Below are 7,281 nucleotides of genomic sequence, written 5' to 3'. Positions count from 1 at the left end.
ATCAGGCCCGGGGAGGGGATCGGACAATGACACTCGACTTTGGGATTCAACTAGGTAAAGTCGAGAGCCATCAACATCACGTGTCAACATTTTACCCTTCACTCAAATGCTAATAAATTCTCCAGCTGCATGTTTCTTAACTTGTTGTCGATTTCAATGATCGATGGAAACAGTTTTGCCTCGGTTTGGGGGTGTCTGGTGAAATCAACGTTTATTGACCCTTCCCGATGAAAAGCAAACCCAGCCTAGCTAATATGCATGTATTGCTCAATCTATCGGTGGGTGCTTTCGCCTCTTAGCCAGGAATGCTCATGAGTTAATAGCTGTTTCTAGCTCCATAAAATCACGGCCTTTTCTATAAGTGGCCTTTTTTTCTTTTGGTTAAAAATCTGGCAAAAGTCCCCCTTTATTTAGGTCCGATGAAGTGAGCTGTAGCTCACGAAAGCTTATGCTCAAACAAATTTGTTAGTCTCTAAGGTGCCACAAGTACTCCTTTTCTTTTTGCTAATATAGACTAACACGGCTGCTACTCTGAAACCTTTATTTAGGGTGACCAGATAGCAAGTGTGAAAAATCAGGACGAGGGTGGGGGGTAATAGGTGCTGAAAAGCCCTCAAATCAGGACTGTCCCTATAAAATTGGGACAGCTGGTCACCCTACCTTTATTTAAAAAAAATCTTAGAATTATATAAAACAACCACCTGGGTCTTCAGCAGCTTTGTACAGAGGGTCTGGCCCAATTTGCATCCACTGGCACAGTGTGATGCTGTGCCAATGATGTGGACAGACACGCACTGCAGCTGGACAAACTGTGTTTGAAATGAGAAAGTTTTTCCTTAATCATTCAGGCCAGTGGCAACCGCCGCAGTTGCGTTCCGCACAAATAACGCCAGTGTTAATTTTCGCAACTGTCTTTATTCCCCCCCCCTTTCAAAAGCAGGAGAATTTGGGGAGGGGAAATACAGACCCTAACGCCTTTTAATTTCCTCTTTCCGTTCACTCATCAGTTTCACCCAACCAACTGCTTCCAAATCTTCTTTGGCGGGGGCGGGGGCGCTCAGAGGATGTTAATGGCGCCAGGGGAAAATGCTGCTGCTGTCTGCCATGTGTCTGGCTAATGATTTCTTTGCACTTATTGTTAAGGGACGGGGGTGGGGGTTAAACTAACGATGCGATCTGTCATTACAGGAAGACTAATTAAAGATGGGCACCTTTCCAATGGCGGACGGCTTTCTGTGCTTCTTGCTAATGGCAAATGGCTGGGAGAAGCAAAGGACGTGGTTGAAAAAAGCAAAGCCGAACCTTTTCTTTAGCAAGCATTGGGGACATGAAGCCTAGAAGGAGGGGTGGGCTTGTGATGAAAGGCCTGAACCGAGACCTGGATTCAATTCCCGCCACTCTCTGCCTCAGTTTGCCCCTCTGCAAACCAAGGCTTATAACCCTGCCTTTTGTCTTGTCTATTTTTGGCTGGAAATGAGAGCTGGGCTGATAATGGTGTTTTTGGTTTGCTGACAATTTTGAAAAATCAAACCCCTCACAAGTGCAGGTAAAGGAACCTCTTCAAAATTCTCGGCAAAGGGAAAAGTTGGGGCAGGGGGGATTGTTTTGGCTCAAATGGAACGTTTTGCTTAGTTTACAAGTGGGGGTTTTATTTTTACATTAAACTAAAATAAAAAGGAAGGAAATAATGCAACAAAAAGTTGGAACATTGTGACATTTTCGGACTTATTTTTCCTAGGCAAATGGCCATCGAGACCCAGCATGTTCAAGAAAGGTTTCGGTGTCACTGACTCTGCATCTGCACCTGAAAAAAAAGTTTCAGCCCAAACATTTCAATCAGCTCGATTGTAAAGGCTTTGTGGCAGGAACTGTCCTCTACAAGGTAACTAGGCAGCGCCCGGCACAATGGGGCCCTGATCTCAGTCAAGGTCTGTGCAGCGCCTGGCACAATGGGGCCCTGATCTCGGTCAGGGTCTGGGCAGCGCCCAGCACAACGGGGACCCTAATCTCGGTCGGGGTCTGGGTAGCATCCGGCACAATGGGGGCCTGATCTCAGTTGCGGTCTATGCAGCACCTGGCACAACAGGGGCCCTGATTTCAGTCAAGGTCTTTGCAGTGCCTGGCACAATGGGGCCCTGATCTTGCTCAGGTCTGGGCAGTGCCCAACACAATGGGGGCCCTGATCTCAGTCGGGGTCTGGGCAGTGCCTGGCACAATGGGTGCCTGATCTCAGTCAAGATCTGGGCAGAGCCTGGCACAATGGGGGCCCTGATCTCGCTCAGGGTCTGTGCAGTGCCCGGCACAATGGGGCCCTGATTTCGCTCAGGGTCTGTGCAGCGCCCGGCACAATGGAGCCCTGATCTTGGTCGACGACTGTGCATTGTCCAGCCCCCTGCAAGATGGGGGGGGCCTTCATCTCAACAGAACAAACTTCCCCACGTACCAGCTTGCCCCTCACATCGCCGGCTTCGTGCAAATGGTGCCGTCACTAAGCAAAGCTTGGGGGTCAGCTAATAATTTATGGTGAATCGACCTCTCCACTTTCCTAGCTGGGGGGGAAAAACACATTGGGCCAAGCGCCTGTTGTTATAATTTCCTGCAGAATGAACCTGGCCGCGGCGGCAATACGAATTCAGTTGCGTTCTTGGGAGCTGTGCTCCCCCGCGGTTTGCCAGGGTGCGCCGTGAAAGGGGAGGAAGGAGCATGAAATACTTACAAGCCAGCATGGTGCATAATTGGCACCGTTCTGCACCTGGCACCCAGCCATCAACGGCGCCGCAGCGAAACCTCCAGACAAATCACTCCGCCAGCTCCGCTCGGCAAACGCGACGGTGACATTCGAAGCAGACCGGAGTCAGCCGAAGCGCGGGCCAAATCCGCCGCGCGCGGAGGCGGGCCCCGTGCCGCTTGCTGTAGTGGAGCGACGCTGCTTTCCACCAAGTGGGGATCTGGCCCATGATGACGCTGCACTCAGCAGGGAGATTTCATTTCTGGAGCTGGCTGGCGCTTGGCGTCCTGTCAACATCCGAAGCAGGCGGTGCTTGCGGGGCCTGGCTCCTGCTGTTGATCAACTTGTCAAAAGCAGCTGTGGTGCTGCAGCCCAGATGTGGCACTCTTATTGCAGAGCTGGCGACAGAAGCACATTGCACATTGAAAGCCTGGATCAGGAAAGTAAATCTGGACGAGGGTTATTATTTATATTGCCATAGCATCTAAAGGCCGTGGCCAAGAGCAGGCCCCCCCCCACCCCGTGCCGGGCACTGCACAGACCCTGACCAAGAGCAGAGCCCCCCCATTATGCTGGGTGCTGCACAGACATGGACCAAGATCAGGGCCCCTGTCATGCCAGGTGTTGTCCAGACCCCAACCAAGCTAAGGGCCCGCCCCCCATTGTGCCAGACGCTGCACAGAACCTGACTGAGCTGAGGGCCCCGTTGTGCCGGGCGCTGCACAGATCCTGACTGAGAGTGGAAGGGGAAGCAGGCACAGAGCGGGACAGGGACTTGCGCAGGGTAATCTGCAAGTTGAGTGGCTGAACCAGCACCTAGACCCTCGCTCCCCAAGGACTAACCACTAGCCCACAGCACGACAGACAGAGTCTTGTGCTGGGATTACCCCACCATGTTATTAAGCAATCCCCCGCTTTATGCCATGCACAGACCCTGAGCTAGTCCACCAGTTCGCCCACAGTGACCCACACCGCTGGGCAGGCCTATTTCGGTCGCAGGCCCCCAGGCCCTTCCCTTGCTGTCATTCCCAGGTGATGTTAAATGTCCAGCTCTGAGCGCAGCCTAGAAAGGTGAGTCCTTAAAGAACTCCCAGTGGCCCCCAAAGCTAGCGAGGAGAGCAAAGGACCTGTCTTTGCTACGACCCTGATTGATCCCCCCTGCCCACCACAGCAGCAAAACAGATGGGGGGAGAGGCTCAGTGCCTGCCCTTAACCGGGCGGCATGCTCTCTTTTAGGGCCGAGGGTGGGGGGGCTACCACCAGGGCTGTCCTTAGGCATATGCAGAATACCAACTGCCAAGGGCACCACGAATTTTGGGGCACCAAATTGCCCCAAATTTCATGGCGCCCTAAGCTGCTGCATGCTTTGTATGCGGCAGCGCCAGCGGCCAGCCCCATCCCCCAGCTGCCCCCCCATGCGTTCCTGGGGGTGTGTGTGCAGGGCCTGCGACAACTCTGTCCACCCCTGCCTCGCCTCTTCCCACCCCCATTTCCCACCCCTTCTCCCAAGCCCCCGCCCCCGAGCGACACGGCTGGGGCCAGGTCATTCCATTGCCTGCTGCCGGCACCAGGCCCCCGCGCTAATCCTCCAGGCCACTCTGGGCCTGAGCACCCCCCCACAGCTCCCTGCAGGCCTTGAGTGCAGCCCAGACCTGCGGGCAGGTGGGGGGGGGGGAAGCAGGTATTCAGGCTGTGTAGGGCACCATAATTGGTAGGGACGGCCCTGGCTACCACCCAGGCTAGTTCTGAGATGTGGCCCCTTTAAGAACAGGGAGAGCGTCATCAGACCCAGCTGGAAATGGGCAGGGCCAGGAGACTGTGTCATGTGACTGCCCGCTGGGGAGTATAAAAGGCTCCCAGCTGGGGCAGGGGAAGGTTAGTGCAGGAGAGGGCTCTAGAGAGAAAGGAGCCATGCCATGCCATGCCATGCCATGCCGGGGAGGGGAGGGGAGGGGAGGGTTGGTTGGTTGGTTGGTTGGTTGGTTGAGGAGGTGGGTTGGGTGACCTAGAGACTGGGGAAACCCACAGCTTGTCTTGGGGGGGAAAAGGGTCTGATGTAATTTGAGCTGGCTTGAATTCAGGAAATGAGAGACCCTGTGGCTGGAATGCTGCCATGGGGGGGGGGTATTTGCCACTGGCTTTGTCTCTATTACCCTGAATCTTAGCTGTATCCACAGTTGTGCCGCTTTCACTTTAAGCTTCCGGGGACAGAGACTCTCCTGTCGTGCTGGGTGCTGTACAGACCCAGCTCAGCAGGTTCCTAGCCTGTGACTAGGGCTCCAAGGTGTGAGTGCAATAGGAATTAATAATTCGGCCAAACGCCCTTCCAACCCTCCATCGTCCTGGGAGCACCCTCCACCCAGAAAACCCCCTTTTGCTGTGTGCCGGGAAGGCCACCAAAGCCAGGCAGTTTGGAATCAATTGTGATAATCCCTTGCGCTTATCTAGGGCTTTTCATGGCTTTACATCAGTGGCTCTCAAAGTGCTTTAACAAAAAAAAATCAGTGTTATTAACACCATCTGTAAAATAGGGAAACTGAGGCACACAGCAGGATGGTCACTTGCCCAAAGTCATCCAGCCAGCCAATGGCAGAGGTGGGAATACTACATCCGCAGCAACAGCAGCCTGAAAACAGAACGATTTCTTATTTGGAAATGTTGCTCTCTTGCATCAGGGGAGCTGTAGGCTGGATGCAAACGTCCTCCCCAAGAGGGGAATGGGGGCTGCGAGGAAACTGAACTACAACTCCCAGGAGGCAGTCAGGTTCTGCCAGATCCCTCTAGAAGGGGTGGTCACGGTGCATCATGGGAGATGTAGTCTGATAAGGGAGCCTGGCCTGTAGAGGAGAGTTCTGCCACCAGTAAAAAAAAAAAAAAAAAAAAAAAAAAAATTTTTCCATGTGGAAAAATTTCACCTAAAGTTCTCTCACTGAATCCCAAAGTCTTTATTCAACACACCGTCAAAACATCCCTCCCCCTCCTTTTTTTTCTTTTAAAGGTTCTAGTTACCAAATTTTCCCCTGAAAACCCAGTTTGGGGGCAACATTTTCCAGTTTCCAACAGCCAGAAACCAAAAAGTTTGAGGGACTTTATTTTATGATCACAAATACAAATGTTTGGGGTGGGGGAGAACGGGGACACACACACACACACACACATCCCCTCCATCCTCCTGCATTTTGATAGGGGCATGTTCTGTTTTAAAATAAATCAAATCAAACCAAACCTCACCCCAACTTTTAATCTTTTATGATATCCTGGGACTGACCACTAGCTGGCATTAGGCAGTTTGTAGTTGCAAGCCTGCGGGCAGGTGGCAAGATCTCAGCCAACGTGGGCTGGTTTGTGCCAATCTGGGCCAGTTGTTTGACCCATGATCCAGTGCCCTGCATGCTGTGGCTCTGCTCCAGCCGTGGGGGCTTTGGTTGCCACTTGGCATCACAACAGGGCCCAAGATGTCACGGGAGAGGGTTGCCCCATTGCATAGATCCAGCGGGGTGCCCCCTGCTGGTCACCCACGGGATTGCTGGGAAGGGATGCTAAACTGCCGGTGGAGTTGTGGCACCGTGTCCCCTGCTGGTTGAACTCTCTCCGTCCTCTTCCTGACCCTTGAGTCTCCGGAGACGTGTGCGGAAGGGGGATGTCTGACCTTGGTGGGGAGGAGGGGTCACACCCTCCCCCAGGTCTGCTTTGCATCAATATATACACCAGTGCCACCTTCACCAGGGTGATGGGGAGGGGTGTCACTCTGGCACAGGTTGTGCCGCAGGGGAGCTGCCGTGGTGGGCTGGGCAGCAGGATGACTGGGGCTCGGGGAGCTTGGCGCACCAAGGGTGAGGCTTTGAGTGCCCACTCTGGGTCATAGACCCCATTCAACTCATAGAGATTCCCCCTCTCGAAGCCATAGGGGTTTGTGCTGTCAGACCTGAGTTGTAGCCTGGTTGTTGTGGTGAAGTGATGACCTGGATCACTGTGTGCCATAGTCCCTATAGAGCTTACAGCTGAGGGAGAGTCCCTGATAGCTCGAGCAATAAGGGCCTGTGCTTTAGGAGGGAGATGGTCTGGGTTCCAGCCATGCTGCTGCAGAGCTCTAGTTACCAAGCGATTTGCCCCAGTGCTGCAGGGGAACTGCTCAGCCTTCACCTTGAGCCCATGTGTCGGAGAGGCGGGAGCTGACCACTTGCCTGTAGGCCCTGGAGCTCCAGGCTGGACCTTATGTGGCACCCCATCCTGGTAGTGCCTCAGAATGAACCTACCCCAAGACAGCTCTGGGTTAGTCTTCACTATTTTGCAGACTGGGGGAAACTGAGGCACGGAGAGATTAAAGCAGTGCAACCCAAGGCGTCTGTGGCAGAGGCAGGAATTGAACCCTCATCTTGCATCCTTCTCAGTCTTAGATAGGAGCATGGATGATCAAGGTGGGTGTTACCCTGGTCAAATCTGTGCCCTATAGGCTTCAGCATGATCTTAGGGGCGAGTGCAAGCAGGGGCAGGGATCTATAGTTCCCATGGTTATCTGAACCTCGGTGGCACCCAGGCACCCTAAGGATCCA

The sequence above is a fragment of the Dermochelys coriacea genome, chromosome 20 (assembly GCF_009764565.3).
Source record: "Dermochelys coriacea isolate rDerCor1 chromosome 20, rDerCor1.pri.v4, whole genome shotgun sequence".
Classification (NCBI taxonomy): Eukaryota; Metazoa; Chordata; order Testudines; family Dermochelyidae; genus Dermochelys; species Dermochelys coriacea.
Note: the sequence above shows the minus strand (reverse complement) of the source record.